We start from the raw sequence: 18,039 nt of genomic DNA, 5'->3' as shown, positions 1-18,039 counted from the left end.
GTATTATATAAATTATTGATTAAGAATCAATTTACTAATTTGGTCCATTGACTTGTAGCCATCAGCATTATCTCTAAATTCTTAAAAACAAGTCAATTACATTCTTGATAGTTATGTTAAAAATGAAAATGATTAACATAGAGGCATACATTCAACCCACCAATTTGACAAATTAACCCAATCTAACTTAATATGTCATTCAAAATTGAGGCTTTTCTTTTCTTTTCTTTTTTCTTGGGAAGTTAAATTAAAAAAAAAAAAAAAAAAAAGAGAGAACAAAAAAAGTGTTGGATTAGATTTAGAGTAGCAAAAATTTTTATAAAAAAAATTTAACTCAATCTATGCTATTAATAAGTTGAAAAAATATATGCAATTTTTTTTTAAAAAAAAAAATTGACTTTATATATATTTGTTGGTTTGATATGTCTAGATATTTTACTATTTAGTCTGATGAACTTGAACTACTAGACTTAATTTTGCTAATTAATTAATACACAGCAAAATGATCCACAAGATAAAAACTTTTCTATGAAATACAAAGAGAAAAAGGCACAAGACTTTTTTTTAACACTTTTAAGAGAAGAAGTAGTAGTCTTAAAAGGCAAAATTGGATGGATAAATTAGTAAAAAAAGTAGTATCTTTATATGGCATACGCTATGACCTCCTTTTCTTTATTGAAAAAGTATAAAAGTGAGATTTATATAAGTGCACAAATAAAATTTAAGTGATGATGGCATATAAGTTAATAATTATTTTTTTTCCAATTTTTAGATTCTCAAGGCTCAAGTTGATTGGGCTAGGTTATTATTTTATATTTTAATTCCAGCCTAGCCCCATCGATTCCATTAAGCTCATAAAATTGAGTTAAAATTAGAACCAATAACAACTAATCAACTATGATTTTGTTGTGAAAATATTGTAAAAATATTGTAGATGTGGCACCTCTTAAATTGTACAGACACACAACTCCTCAACTCAACCGTTATATGTGTGATAGAAGATGGGTTAGAGAGAGAGAGAGAGAGAGAGAGAGAGAGAGAGAGAGAGAGAGAGAGAGAGAGAGAGATTGAGATTGAAATTGGGGAAAATGGCTTTCAATGCCAGGGCACATGACACACTCCATCAGAGACCCCTTGAAATTGTTGTCGAAGTCCGCATTTCCTTCTCCTCCACCAACCACCACCTCCAACCCCAACTCTCCTCTAAACGACTAGTCATAGATTCGAACCAAGGTTAGTTTTTTTTATTAGTGTATATTACAGTGACTGACTAACAGATTTTTACCTTGATTTGGTTAATGATTCAAAAGTTAAAAATATAGCAGTAAATTTGAATTCAATACAAGTAAAAGCCATGACTCATGATTCAACACTAAAATTTTTTGGTGTATTTTGCATCATAAAATTTGGTTGAATTGAGTTAATTTTAGAGTTATCAAGGTGAAGAAGTTGGGCTGGGTTTTTATTTTATATTTTAATTCCAGCCCAACCCAATATCGAATCCATGGACAGCCCATTTTCAATTTTATTTTTTTTTGCAGTACTTTATCTACCGGTATCTCCACGACCAAGGAAGTAGCCACCACCAAAATTCAATAAGTTAGAAGAGTTTAAAAAGAGAGACATTCTTGATTCTTCCTTCCAATACGGCAAAACCATACAACATGTTATTGTTTGTGTGATAGATTATGGGATTGAAATTGAAATTGGGTATCAACGCCGGTGGTGGTGGTGGTGGTGGGCGCCATCAGAGACACGCCGGTGTTGTGGTTGAAGTCCGCATTCCCTTCTTCTCCGCCAAAAAAGAAAGACTTGGCCAACCCTAACAAACATCATCAAGATTGCATCGCCATTAATGCCCACTGCAAAACCTCTGTTCACAAGGTTTGTTATTAGTCAATATAGTGTGCTAACAAACACAGTCACCTAGGGTTCTTGTCCGAGTCGGACACTCTGCGCGTGTCCTCTTTGTTTTGTGTTAGGGGGATTTTTTTTTTTTTTTTGGGTGGTTGAAATTCAATTGATCATTTCATCAAAATCTGTTAGCCAATGATGCAATTTAAACATTCATTTTAAATTACAAATTTTACTAAAAACGTTGTCATTTCATTGATCTTATTGTTTGATGATTATATATATATATTTTTTTAACAGAATTAAACATATTGACTAGCTCATTTTAAACTGTTTAAACTGTTTAATTTGCTAAAAGATTTGGACCGAATTATTAACTCATTTTCTCAAAATGAAGTACTAAATTCACTAAGAATAAATCTTAAGGACTAATTTGACAATTGAAGTAAATGTTAAGAGACTAAAATTGAACTTCAGCATTTTTATTTTATTAAAAAAAGGATTCATTTGATTTTAGACATGTTTTTAAAAATTTTGACAGTAATTATTTATTTTTAAAACTTAAACTAAACATAAAATATGTCTATAGATATGAAGATATATTATTAATTTAATTAATTCTTTGTTTTATCAATCCTGTCCTAATTTTTCAGGGATTATGGTGTTTTCATGTCCTGTCCTGTCCTGTATTATCTGTTTCAATGTCTGTGTCTTTGTCCATGCTTCTTAGATAGTAACTTGTCCTCTCTCTCTCTCTCTGATATTTTAGATTGTGTGTTGTGATGATGGTGTTTTATCATGGTTCAAGTACCAAAAGCTTCTTGAGCTTGTGGAGTTCAAGCTGAAGGAAGTGATTTCGAGGGAACATACTCTACTTATTTTCATGATTGGCGTTCCTAACATTGCCAAGTCGGTTTTAATTAATTCAATCCATCAAATTGCATCGTCTTGCTTTCCTGGTAAGCTGTTACTATGTTATGCTAGATTATGTTTGAATATCATTGCCAAATTGTGGTCTATGGTGTTTGGTTTATTTGGAGTTTGTTGGGTGATGTTGAAGAATGTTGTTGAGTTGTTAGCTTGCTGGTCTGGTCGTTTTTGTTGTCATTGGAATAGGAATTTGTGGATGGTTCCCCCCGCATTGTTTGATGTGGTGAGCTATGCCTGATCTCAAATTATTTATCTTTAGAACCTTGTTGGACTGGATGTCAACTTTGCATAGTCAGCCATTATGTTCTGTTTTTGATTTGATAGATTCATTTGTATAGTTGGGCCACACTATTTTTTTGATATCAACAAAATTGCATTACTTATATAAAAAATAAAAAAATAAAAAGTTTGTAACAAGCTAGTTTGGGACTAGCTTATAAGCTAGTTTTTCGCTTTTTAGCTTTTATATATACTTTTTTAAAGCCTCACTTTTTCTTACTTTTTCAAAGTACAAGTATGTTTAGCATACTTTTAACAAAAAAATTTCAGCAAAAAATTAATAAGTTATTCCTAAACTGACACTAAATAAGTTGCATAAACTTTATTTGAAGACATGTTTTTAAGGTCAGGCTAAATCATCAATCATTTGCCTCTTTCCTTTTCTTTTTCAAATCTTATTTTTTATTCTATCTACTGTTTCCTTTCTCCCTCTATTGTTGATTTGCTGTTGAATTCTTTTGGTTCAACATCTATGTATGTTTAAATGCTGACGTTGAATTGTTAAGCTGCAGATTGCGCATCGGCCTAGCACTTATGTCCTAGAAACTCCGGGTGTATTGGTTCCAAGTATCCCTGACATAGAGACAGAACTGAAGCTGGCTCTTGCAGGTTTCATGCTCTTGCAAATAATTTCTCTTTAGTTTCTTGTTAGATTTCTTACAATACACATGTGAATGTGCACAAAAATATACACACAACTACTTGCATGCTTTTTTAGTTTTAGATGTGCTAATCTTGCTTGAAAGATCAGTGTTGTAAACATTCAATAATGAGTGAGTCTACAATCACGATTAAGAGAAGTCATAGACTACTCAAAGTGAGCTGATTTGGTTGCAATAAAGAAATTGGATTCAGTTTACCAAATTCTTAAATGCACGTGAAGGTTCTGTAAAAGATTCAGTGGTAGGTGAGGAGCGAATTGCACAATAGTTGCTGGCAGTTTTAAATACTCAAGGGACTCCCCTTCATTGGAAGCACTTGAACAGTAGGAGACTAGAAGAGATTCGATATGATTCTAAGGAAAAACATGAGTATAATCTTAAAGAACAAATGCTTGAACATATTAATCCATGGATCTCTCAACTTTATACTCTAGAATGTAGTCAGGGTAGTATACACGTAACACATTTATTTATTTACACATCTTACTTTGAATTACAATGACATAAATGTTTATTTTTACATAAAATACAAAATGTAAAATAACATATTTATATATTTATTTACATCACTTGAAAGCAAATTAAATAAAGGAAGTATTTATTTATTTACATCTTGTAATCCAAATTGTAATGAAGAAATGATTGCGAATTATGGAAGGAACCTGTGACTTTGAATTGAGCAACATCTAGATTCTATTGGTTGTGACTTGTGTTGAAGTCCTGGAATGAAATTTGTAGTTATATAATATATTGGAAACTAGCAGTGAGGATAATACTATGAAAAATGATTATACAAAAGAAAAATAAATAAATAAAAATTTAATATGTTCATTTAAGATTTTACGTGTCAATATCTTGCTGCCCAAACTTCGAAACACAATGTTCTAGAAACAAGATTCAATTCCTCCATGAATTAAATAGGTTTAAATGTTTCTTCTTCTCTCTCTCTCTCTCTTCTTCGGAATCAGTGTGGGGAATATAAATATTTAGAAAACCGGTTTAGTTTTGGAAATTCAATTTCATCCAAAAAAATATCTTTGGTTTTAATTTAATTGGAATCTAATTTGGATAAAGAGGGCTTTAGCGGATTTTTTTTTTTTAATATATTTATTTTATTTATATATAAATGAAATAGGGGGTTTGGGTTCATAGCAAAAAAAAAAAAAAAAAAGAAGAAGAAGAGAGTTTTAAAGACCATCTATAATAATAGGACAAAAATACTAATAAGAAGACAAATCTGCCCTTACCTCATCATCTTCTCTTGGTAAATTTATGCTACCCTCATCAAGAACAATCTATGGTAAATGAGCGATCTCCTCTACATTTTCTACTCAAATCAAGACGACCATAAATTAACAATTCTGTTAGTGCCTCCATCCCCTCCAGGAGAGATGACAACTTAGGACAATTATCAATCCAAAGTGTCTGAAGTGATTTCAGACGTGGCAGCCAATCCGGCAAAGCCATTAAATTTTCACATCCTCCAATCCATAGCAGCTGTAAAGTGTTTGCAGATCCTTGGAGCCATTGGGGAAAAACCTACAACTTTGGTAAACGGAAAAACATTAAATTTTGGAGGCTCAACTTGAGATCTTGATTGTCTTCTTCTTTCGCTACCTCCATCAAACTAAGCTCTTTACAATCCCGAATTATCAGGGTCTCTAGGGCAGTTAGGTGTTTCATACTCAGTGTCAAAGTGGTCAAACTTGGACAATTTCCAACCACCAATGTTCGAAGATTGGTGAGGCGCCCTTCCTCCATCCCTTCAAAAACACATTTTAGATTTAGACATCTCCATATCCACAAAGATCGAAGAGAACTCAAGCAACCTACTGAATTCTCCGACAAGCAGGTATGCTTTGTTGTAACAATAAAAAGCCTGAGCCTAATTATGTCTCCTATACCGTTTGGCAACCGTTCAAGATTGTGGCAATTTTCAAGCAGTAAAGTTTGCAAACTGTGCAGCTTGCAAATGGAATTTGGAAGTTGCTTGATTATGTGATTAAATGATAGGTCGAGATATCTCAAATGTTTCAAACTTCCGATAGAACTTGGTAGCACCTCAAAGGATGAATTTTTCAAATCAAGCACCTACAAGTACTTAAAAATTGAGAAGCATGTTTTAAGTAAGGACACGGATTGGTTTGTTTGGAAAATAATAGTTTGAACTTTGCTTAACTTCTCTAATTGTGTTGTAACTTCTTGCCCATTGTCTAAAAATGATAGGTGACAAACTTCGACAGCAAGGGCAAACTTCTTGGTCACTACTGAACACTCTCTTTTGGCAATTGAGAGTGCTAGATCATGGATAAGATCATGCATTTTAAAGGTAAAATACAAGATATTTTCTTGTTCAACATCTTGAAAGAAAAATCTTGACAGCAACTCCTTGATATACAAGTTGCCAACATCTTCCAACTCTAGATTATCATCCTTAGGTGATTGAAGAATTCCATGTGCCATCCAAAATTGAATCAAGAGAAGATTATCGAATACAAAATCCTTTGGGAAAATAGAACAACGTGCAAAACATGGCTTTAAGTGAAATGGCAATTGATTGTAACTGAGCTTCAATGCAGGTAGGATGCCACTCTCCTTTTGATTTAAATTCCATATCTCATTATCTCTAATAGATATCCACTCATGTTCATCAACTTTTGAATTGAGTAGGCAGGCTAAAGTATGTACTACCAATGGAACCCCTGTACATTTTTTGACGATTTCTTTTCCAATTTCTAAGAGGTTTGGATATTGTTCTTCTTCCCCTTCCTTAAATGCCAATTTCACAAACAAAGACAAACAATCCTTTTGGGATAGACCATCTAAATTGTAAGACTCTACAGTGCTCATAATCATAGCAACAGAGCTATTCCATGTTGTCACTATGATTTTACTTCCGTTGCAACCGCCAAGTAACAAATTTTTCAATTCAATCCATTTTATACGATCCTCATTCAAAACATCATCTAAGACAAGAAGAAATTTCTTATCTTTTATATGTTCTCTTAAACGTATTTGCAACTGATCTATGCTCAAATTCTCATCAATACCAACTGCTGATTTGAGGATTTCTGTTATCAATCTTTTAACATCAAAATCCTCTAACACACACACCCACATTTTCAATTGAAAATGTCTAACCACCTGTTCATCATTATACACCAACGTGGCAATTGTGGTCTTCCCCAAACCTCCAATCCCAACTATGGGAATTACACTGACATTTCCATCAACATCATGCTGCATTAAAAGATTTATTATCTTTTTTTTTGTCATCATCCCTACCGATCACATTCTGAGAAGGAATAAAGGAGTGGGTCATATCCCTCCGGTACGTTGTTGTCTTCCTATCTTCAAGTCGTGCAGCAAGATTGAATTCAGCCTTAATATCTGAAATATCGTCTACCCTCTCCCTAATACCCTTGATTTTACGTGCCATTTCAAAATGGAATACAAGTGGATTAGAACCAGAAAAGAAATAACCCACCTTTTTGTGAGTGCTCCTGCATCTCTTCATTACTTCCTTCTGCAGAATTTGATATTGAAATTCATCTAGGACATTCTCCGCATCATTAAGGACATCTTTGAGCTGTCCTAGCCAATGGTTCAGCCTATGGTCACTTTCTTGCTTCTCCTCAGCATCTAAGAGTACGGCCTTCATGGCTAACACAGTGCACTCAAGCCTTTTCAGATCGCTTTGTACGCCCCATGCTGAGCTGAGCTCCTCGTAAATAAGGGATCCAAGCAGCTCCACGATCTTCCCTGCAATGCAATAGGCATTTTGAGCCATGTTCTTGTGGTGGTGGGATGGAAAGGAATTTGATGGTTAAGTGAATCAATGCCTTTTAAGTATTAGCTGCTGTTTTTATTATAGAGCAATTCCGTGAGGGCAGATATAATTGCAAATAAGTGAAGCAAAATTGTACGTAGGTGGATTTACTGCACCATGGATCATGACTTGACTTGGCACACAATTCTTTTTAGGCCGTAGGCAAAGCATGGAATAAGAATGACTTAAGCATTGAGACAAAGTATATATCTTTTAATTTGTTGGGGCGGAATCATTTTCCTTTAAGTAAATTAACTATTCGATACATACTCTAGTTGAGAATAGATTTGGTGGAATCTCATTATTTGTTTGAAAGAAAAAAGAGGGGGCTAGATAGAATCTGTGACATACTATGCAAAGAATGATGCCTTTCTTTCCAATGTTGGCTGGTGCAAGGGACATTCTTTGAGTTGATAAGGGATGTTGGCTAACGATATTCTCTCTTAAATTGAATATCTGTATCCATACTAGTACTATGGATTACAATTGGCTTGGAATTGGGATTAGAATCGGATTCCTAACTAGCAATTCAATGTATTACATCAGAGAACAATTGATATCGTTCACTTCTAACAAATTAAATCAATGATTGCAGGTGTCTACTTACACAAACAATGGTAACTTTAGTCATTTAATCATACAATTCTAACACTCCTATAATCATTTAACCATGCAATTCTAACATGCTTGATTTGAAATAGATGATTAGTAAGTTCAGAGGAAAATGATCTTTCTTTTTCTTTTTCTTTTTTTAAAATTTTAAATTTATTTAGCTTCATTTGATGGCTTTTTAAAAAGGATGAGAAGCTTTTTTGTTTTTTGTGGCTGTAATGTTTTTTTGTTAATACTTCAAAAAAAAAAAATGAAGAATTGTTGAAAGAGTGAAAGACAATAATTTATGGTAGGGATAAATGAGCAAACAACACAACCTTGTTCTGGGGTGGTTGAGATGACATGAAGGTAAGCAAAAAAAATGTTATTTGATTTAGAAGAAGTAAATAAGAGAAAACTTACAAGGAACCCTATAGACAATACATAAATTGGGGAAGAGTAAATTCATAATCTTACAAAAACTAGTAAAATCATAATAACCAAACACCAAATCAAACCTTCTACTTCTCTCATCTATTTCTAAGTCAAATATGGCTGCTCATCGAAATCAATTCTTTTCTAAAAATTCTTTATCCAAGAAAGAAAATAAGAGAGAAAAAGAGATAGATAGAGTCAGAGAGATAATTCTACTGCTTAATTAAGATTTAAACTTGTCTATCTATTGTTCTATACATCTCTATAGAAATGATAAAAGGGATATCAAAAAGACATTAGCATTTATATTTAGGGAAAGTGATTAAAGATGTGATGTGGGTATAGGGTTTTCTTTCTCGTTCCTGTTGAGGAAGTGCTAGCCAGAGAGAGCTCAGAGCTCGGAGATGATGGAAGTACTCTGCAATTGCCAGAAAGCACCTTGCCGCTTGACAGGTTGTGAGGATTTGATGCAGCCTGTGGATCGTCTGGTGCCTCAGATTATCTGCCTGTAAGTTTATTCATTTTTTTTTTATTCAAGAAATGTTGCATAGAATACATCAATGCAAGAAAAAATGTATAACATGTAGAATCTAGAACTGACTTTAAGAGAAGAAAAAGCACTATTTGGTTTATTAAAATTTAAATTTGAATAGTTTTCCAGGGCACATGGGTTGGACCTTAGCGCAGCCAGTATAGTTTGCTTGTCAAATTGGCTATAGAATAGAATTATGAGAATGTGTCAATTTTATGGTAAATTGTGGACATGTATAATTATTCTAGGTAAAATATACATGTCATATATATAGACACATTTTTCTAGACATTTGAGAAGAATAAACTATACCCTTTTAATTTTTCTTTTTGTTCTTTTCTAAATCATTCAGAACATTAGAAAGCCTTTTTTTTTCCCATGTAATGCATTTATCTTAATTAACACAAAGGAGTCACTATCTCTATTTGTCGCATTTGCAGGTCATCTATTTCAAATTGAAACAATAATGATGATAGTGTACTTGGTCCAAACCAAGGAAAACAATACCACTATAAGTCAACTTATGACTAAATGGTCATGCTTAGGTGTTTGATTTGCTAATAGCCCTTGGATTTTTGTATTTTTATGGGTATAATTGGAATCTCACATTTTTGCCTAGATCGCCTTAACCGTCTCAGAGAGTTCGCCAAGGACAGTGTCCGCCTGGTTAAGCGCTGCCACAAGTTCGATTGCAAAGGTATTTCTCTCTCTCACAAGTTCGACATGCACTTGATGATATTTGTCCATTTTTGTGAGTAGTACTGATTGCATGCGATTCTCTGATTAAAGTAAATACTTATTTGGATGATTCAGGATTGGTTTCTAGAATTATCGTCATCTCGTTTAATTATGAATTAATTTCACGTATTGCTCGACATGAATGGAGGCCATTAGATTAGAGTCATTGTTTGTCAATTTGACAAAATCCAAACTTCAATTTTAGTCAAATTTCAATTTCATCGCTCCACTATTGATTGGGACAACATTGTCCCCCAACTTCCAAAAATCCAAGAAAATGTTATATTATAGGAGAACCTAGCTTCAATTCCAAAAAAAAAAAATCAATTTAATACGTAGAGTTTACTTTTTGAGGTCTGTTTGGGAATAACTTATTTAGGGGGTATTTAGTTCATCAATTTCCATAACTCATATCTCTGTTTTTATAACTCATAACTCAAAAATGATGGGACCCATAGCTAGAAATCCGTTTGACACCATCATAACTCTGTTTCCATCACTCAATTCTCTGATTTTTGAGTTATGAGTTATAGAAACTGAAAACACCTAAAATGTGTTTTTAGTTTCCATAACTCATAACTCAATGACATTTCCGTAAATAACAGTACATGGAGGGACCCACTGTCAGACTTTAGCCACAACTTTTGACTATCTTTTTTTTTTTTTTTCACTGGGTTGCGTTTCTTCATCTTCTTTTTTTCTTTTTCCTTTCACACTAGGTGGCTTCTTCTTCTTCCTTTTGATCTGGATTTTTTTTTTTTTTTTTCTTCTTCTTCTTTCACTGGGTTCGGTGATCTGATCTGTTTTTTTTTTTTTTTTTTTTTTACTGGGTTCGGTGATACTGGAAAAAGAAAAATGCACCGAGTGACAGGTATGAGACCCACAAATAGTGTGAAAAATATTGAGTGATGACAAGTGAGTGAAGGTGCCAAACGGGTAAGGTATTTTGAGTGATGAATGATGAGTAATGAGTGATGAATGATGAGTGAAGGAAATTGAGTGATGAAAATTATTGAACCAAACATAGCCTTAATTTTTTGTTAAAATCCTTTTTGTTGAAACTGTACAAAATACTTGTACTATGAAAATGTGAGAAAAAGTGAAATTTTAAAAAGTTGTACATAAAATGGCTTTCACAAACACAAACTTGGTTTAAAAGTTATGAGTGAAAAATTTTGACACAATTAAATGCATAGGGATAAATTGATATTACCCCCATTGTTAAAGGATTAGAAATTGTAGTATGGCTTTTTGAAAATGATAATGAAAATTTGAGACAGAAGCATTATGAGAAATTGTGAAATTGATTTTATGATCTTATTGATGGTATTCTTCCTCTACCGTTTATTGGAGATGGTTTGAATATGATCTTTGTTTTTCTTTGGCATTTTGGTTTGGTGCAATGAATGGTTCTTAGTTTTTCTTTTAGTCTCAGTCTCAGAATGGTGATAACTTTTGTATAGGTTGAAAACTCAAATTGTTGTGATGCTACACAATTCACGACTAACGATCATATATATATATATATATATATATATTTAAAAGAGTAGTGGTTTCTGCTTGTGTATCACTACCATTGTGGTGTATCACACCATTGTATAAATGCCTATCTGAAAGTGTTTCTTTTCTAAAACGTCCTGTAGTTTCATCTCTATTTTGTTTTCATAATATACAACTCTCAATGTGTATTGTTTAATCATGCAATGTACTTGTGATGTGATAACCATCAGCACTAGCCATCTATATTACTACAATTTAAAGACATCGCTCTATTTATTATTGGGGCAAATAGTTTGACAATGTGATGTTTACATTTTTGATAAGCTGTACTTGATGTCATCTGTTTGTACATCCAAATTTTGGAGAGTTTCCGATATTAATGTTTATAAGTGGCTGTTGAGTGGCTGTTCCTGATATGCTTTTGATAGTTGTAATATAATGATATATGGATTTTAGTCTCCTCTATCTACTTGAAGTAGGTCATGGATTTTGTGTTTGAATGAAAATGCAGGTCATGTGAAGAAGCACTAATTTGCTAGAGGTGGAAGGCAGATGGGTCAGAGTGATACTTAATGTTAAAGAGGAATGCTTAGCAAGTAGCTTCTTAGGTCTTATTTGATTGGCTTGGAATTGCGATTAGAATCTGATTCCCAGCTAGCAGTTCAATGGATTACATCAGAGAACAATTCATATCCTCCACTTCCAATAAATTTAATCAATGATTGCAGGTATCTACTTACACAAATAAGGACACAGAGACAAATAGATGTGCAGGTATCCACTTCATGACACATATCCCACCTTTTTTATTACTTCTTTCTTTTGCTATCATATAAGGATGGTGCAAATGCATACAGCATACCCCTAACTTTTTGTATATATTTTTGTTGGTTGTAACTTGTAACTTATTTTGGTGCATAATACTTCGATTGTATTTTGCTAAGTTGATAAGTCCACTCCGTTTGCATGCCAAAAAAAAAAAAAAAAAATTGTGTCCACTATTTGGACCATGTATGTCAAACACCAAAGTGTCTTGCAACTGCATGCTATTTTTAGCTAGACGTGGACCACTTAAAATAAAATTAAAAAAGAGTGCTTGTTAATGGATACTTCTATGGCATTCGTTAATGAATCATTTTTAAAAAGTTTTAATACCACTTTCATGAAAAATATAACAAATTATCAAAAAAGTTAGTTACTTTTATTAAATCCCATAAAAAAATTTAAAAAATAGTTATTAAACCAATGTCTTTAGGGCATTCGTTAATTTTTTTTTTTCAAATTAAAAAAAAACTGAAAAAAAAAATTTAAGAGGATAAGATGTATTTTATTTTAGGAACAAAATTATGAGTCATTTTTCCGTTTGGAAGCCTTGGATAGTTGCCAAAGTGAATTAATACTAGAGTTGGCCTTAAGTGTAAAAGGTAACTTAAGAGAGATGAAAACCACACAAAATCAAATAGATATCACATATCTCATATTTAATATAAAAAAATGGAGAATTAAAGTAGGGATTCCCTATTTTAAATTAAAATGAAGGATTATTACAAAAAGTAATTAGTTTATTGAATCTGGCTTGTGTTGCGAAGGCCTCAATTGAGTTTGAAGCAAGGGAGAGAAAATCATTGAACTTATAAACCAAATCCTTTTCTACACATTGACTATAATGCCTTGAACTTCCTTCCTCTAATACACCCTTGGCCCTATATTCTAATCATGTTTAGAAGATCCAACATTGTACTGAAATATCATTAATATATTATCTTTCAAATAAAAATGTGACTCTCTTTAATTTAATCTGTATTGAATTTTCTCATAAAATAAAAGGCAGGTTTGAAAAATTACTAACATTATGTTTATCAATTTCTAAAAAAATAGATCGTATTATGAATCATGCCAAAATGAAATAAAAGATCAAATGGAAAGAATTAACACCTTTTAATGTTTTCAAACGAAGACTTTCAGCTTCGAAAATAAATAAGTAAATGTGTATTAAAAAGAAAATATTAGCTTATCAAATAAAATAAAGGACATCTTATAAGTAGGATTTAATTAGCTCAACTAGTCAAGTCTCTTATCATCGAATAAACTCTTTTTAGTGTCTTTACTTTATAATAAAAAATTGTTGGGGCATTTTAATATTATATAACTAAAATTGATTTGTATTACAACATATATGTAAAGATGTGAGAATTAATATAAAATATTAGGAATTAGTGAAAATGTTTAATCCCACATGGAAAATGAGAGAGATTATTTTATTCATTTTAATTGTGGTGATTAATGAGCTAATATGTATTGATTCAAATATTGGGCTAGATACGTGCGTAATAGAAAGGTGAAGAGAGGAGGTGTCCAAATAGTGTTGTGTAATTTTTTTCTTACAAGTTATCGTGCCACAAATCTATTCCCTGCTTTTTTTGTGTATGATACAGCGGTTAGGACTTGAATTTATAAATAATACATAAATGGAATAAATTACAAAAAAATTTCTCTAGCGGTGAATGATTAATATAGTAATAGATTACAAAATGTACATTCTGATCGAATTCGTTTGCAATACCCTCTTCAACTAAAATGTACCCATAGATGTCAAGCTCAACTTGGCCTTCCAACAACTGGCAATTCGGTGAATGACCAATACCATAAAATAACCCCTTTGCCTCAAACACCGATTTTGAAGTAAAATTCCAGATGTCTGGCCTTTTGTATTGCTAACAATATCCATGGTCTCTGTATTGAAGTGCATGGTGACATTTGGATTGTTGTACACTCTGAAACATTCAAGAATTAGTGTCAAGGCCGAGGGTCACTGCAAGTCCCACAAGACAATTGTAGGCTTAAACAAATGGCATAAATGAGATTTAACATTCTTTGAATTGGCCTTCAGTAGAGAATTTAAATGATACAAATTATTGCATGGCAATTGAGGTAAAACTATGAATGTTCTATGGTGAGCATCACAATAAAGATTGTGTAAGAAATGTTGTTATAAGCAAGACTACCTTTCTGCAAGTTAAATAATGCACTACCGTCTGCTACATGCCATATTAAAGTTAGAAAGGACCAAAATCAATCATGTCAACAACAGAGAAATTTAAGGGTGATATACTATAATCTAATTGGTGTTATTTGACGCCCCAACCGGATAGGTATCAATAAGCCACAATGTCCCTCTTTTTTTAATTTTTGTACCCAGTAGCATAATTATCGATGGGTACGCTTAAATCCTAAAAGTGTCAAATTTGATATATATATATATATATATATATATCAAATTTGATCTCCCCTCTTTTTTTTCTTTGCTAATTCTCTCTTTTACAAGGAAAAGCTTTAGAACATAGTGGACTGAAATTACTAGAGAAAGGGATTCTCGAAAGACATGCAAGACTCAGTTCATCAAGACCAAAATATAAAGAGAAAGCATGCCACATTCTCCAAAATCCAAATAAAACAAGACCATCCCAAATTTTATTATGAATTAAGCATTTAATATTATATGAATCTATATATAAATTTATACAATTCAATTTCAAGTATAAATAAATATATTTCAAGACAATTATACATATAAAAATATAATATTATACATAATTAAATCGAGCTCTTATGTTCACGAATAAATTATTATGTTTGAATTTGACTCATTTAATAATTAAGTCTAAAATTAGGCTTAAGCTTGACTCATTTGCTAAACAAACGAACATAAATAAGCTTTTTCACAAGTCGAGCTCAAACTGTTCATAAATAACATAGTTTATATACAGCCCAACCATGAAGCTCTAGATTAATCAAAACAATTTCAAACATATAGGGCGCAAAATCAAAATAAATACAAATATAGAAGATGTCGTTGGGCATTGGAAGGTAGCAAATTGTAATGATACATAACATTTGGGAATGACTTAAAAAATTTAAAACTTTAGGTGATAAAATCAAAACTAATCCAAATTTTAGGATATTTTTATTATTATTTTAATGCAAACATGACCCAATTAAATGCATGGACAACCCCCATTTTCACTTTTTTTTTTCCCTAGTTTTTTTAAAAAAATGCTAGCTTTAAACCCTTAAACCTCCAACAGACTATCAATTTGCAGTGACCGAATGTAGAGAATTGTAAGCTGAACTGAACAAATGTGATCAATATTCCCCCAATGCGGCCAAGCTCCGCATTCCATTCTCCTTAGCCAGCCACCACCTCCAACCCCAACCCTTGACAACACTCTAAGGAACATCCTAACACAACTCAATTCAATCTTTATAGGTTGAATTGAGTTAATTTTTAGAATTATCATGAGTGGATGTTTCTCAAGCTAAAGAAGTTGTCTTGAGTTTTTTGTTTATTTTGTTTAGATTAATTTGCAAATTACACCCTAAAGTTTGGGATAATTTTGATTTTGTTCATAAAATTTCAAAATTCGAGTTACTCCCTTAATGCTAGGTATTGTTTGGATTTGTTCACTTCCAATGTGCTATGCCTACTTGTGTCCATTAAGCACTAGATTAATCAAAAGAATTTCAAACATATAGGGTGCAAAATCAAAATAAATACAAATACAGAGGGTGTAGTTGGGATGCCAAATCTGGCCGACACTTAACAAAAATTAAGCATGGTGTGAGCAAATCATAACATTTGGGGATCATATCAAAATTTTGAAACTTTAAGAGATATAATTTGCAATTTAATCTTTTTTTTTTTTTTTAAATTAAAACCCAAGCCAATTAGATCTATGCCATGGACAACCCCATTTTCATTTCTATTTCCCAGTTTTTACTTTTTAAAAAAATGCTAGCTTTAAACCCTTAACCCTCCAATGCAGCTTAGATCAGGTCTCCATGTGACCTGTGAATATCTTGCTTTATTTTGTCATTCCTAAATTTCTAGATCTTTATGTTTTCCCTTTCAAGATCTTGTCAAAGAATTCCAATGTGCTTTGTATTTAACTCTTTGAGAATTCACTGGTAATGTAGAATATGAGAGTGACTAGAGAGAAGCAATATGAAGCACTGCAAAAGGCACTTAAGATACCTTATAAGGACTCAGAAGCTCGTTTGATGGTATCAAAAAAGCTTCTTACTTTATTTAGGGCAGGTAACCTTGGTCCATTCATCCTTGATGATACCCCTGATACAAATGTTGTGTCTTGAGCTGTTTGTCACTTCTTCTTTTTTGGTTTAACATTACGGTTGTATATGCTGGTCTTTTCTTCTTCCTCCTTTTTCCCCTTCCTTTCTTGTGTTGATGTCTCAAATTTACTCAAGTTGTATTACAAAGCTCAAGTTGTATTTCAAAGTTAACAGATGCTTACATTGAAGTATTTGAAAAATGACACTCATTGTTCCCAAACCTAAGAACAAACTGCCTGTAATCATTGACATGTCATTTTTCTCTAAACTTAATTTTAATACATCATTTGTAATTTCAGTTTAAGTTAGAAAAAGCTTTTGGCGGAAATGAAAATTTATAATTCCAAATACAAATGTCACTTTCTTCCATGTGAATTATACCCCATATTTTCTAATTAAATAAGCATGTTAATATATATGGTGCTTACTGCATACGAAGAAGAAGAATAAAACATGAATATTAGAACAGATGCTTGCACACACCAATCCATGGATCTCTCAACTTTATACGCAAGAATGTACTCAAGGGAGTATACACAACACTTCTTTATTTATTTGCATCTCTTACTTTGAATTACAATGACATATATGTTTATTTATTTACATCATTTAGTTCAAATTACAATAACAGAAATATTTATTTATTTACATTACTTAAAAGGAAATTAAATAATAGAAGTATTTATTTATTTACATCTTGTAATCCAAATTGCAATGAATAAATGCTTACGAATGATGGAAGGAACTTGTGACTTTGAATTGAGCAATGTTCAAATTCTATTGTATGTGACTTATGTCGAACTCCTGAAATGAAATTTGTAATTATATAGTATATAAGAAACTTACAATGAGAATAATACTAGTATAAAAACGATTATACAAAAGAAAAATAAATAAATAAAATTTTAGTATATTCATTCAAGATTATATGCCTTATTGCCCAAACATTGAAACACAATGTTCCATAAACAAGATTTAATTTGTCCATGAAATACTCCTAAATAGATCAATGTTTCTTTTTCTCTTTTTCTCTTTTTCTCTTTTCCATTTATTTTTATATTTTTGTGAGGAAAGGGTGTGGGGAAAAAAAATTTAAATACCACTTAAGTTTTTGAATTTTATTTTCAATTTTCATCCAAAAAGATATTTTTTTTTTTTGTTTCAATTTACTTTAAAACTATTTGGACAAAAAGCGCTAAACATAACCATTAACCAGCATTCAGGATTAGTATCAACTATCAATAGCCATTGTTAAGCGTAAATAAACTAAAAACTTAAAAACCATAATAAATAATTAAATAACACAAAGAAGAAGAACAAAAAGACAGATATGCCCTTACCTCATCTTCCTTTCTTCTTCTTCTTCTTCTAGGAAGTACTCGCTGACGCCATCTTCTTTTCTATTGTGAACCTAGTCCCTTTGAGATAAATCAGTGGTACATGAGCAATCTTGTGCGAATCTTCTTCTCTGCATTTTCTACTCAAATCAAGACAACCTCTAATCCCCAATTCTCTTAGTGTAGTGAAAGCTTCCATCCCATCCGAGAGAGATGACAACT

General features: G+C 32.1%; 1 long non-coding RNA gene and 1 pseudogene across 1 annotated transcript; both read left to right on the top strand.

The window, feature by feature from the left end:
• Nucleotides 1–1,088: 1,088 nt before the first annotated feature.
• Nucleotides 1,089–16,693, top strand: LOC115953189 (annotated as a pseudogene).
• LOC115952513 lies at nucleotides 6,219–12,271 on the top strand. Its single transcript, XR_004083441.1, has 4 exons — nucleotides 6,219–6,304; nucleotides 8,926–9,088; nucleotides 9,553–9,809; nucleotides 11,862–12,271. It is a non-coding gene; the product is annotated as an uncharacterized LOC115952513 (long non-coding RNA).
• Nucleotides 16,694–18,039: the final 1,346 nt, after the last annotated feature.

The sequence above is a fragment of the Quercus lobata genome, chromosome 7, assembly GCF_001633185.2.
Source record: "Quercus lobata isolate SW786 chromosome 7, ValleyOak3.0 Primary Assembly, whole genome shotgun sequence".
Taxonomy (NCBI): domain Eukaryota; kingdom Viridiplantae; phylum Streptophyta; class Magnoliopsida; order Fagales; family Fagaceae; genus Quercus; species Quercus lobata.
The sequence above is the reverse complement of the archived record's forward strand: the minus strand, read 5'-3'. Positions and strand labels throughout refer to the sequence as shown.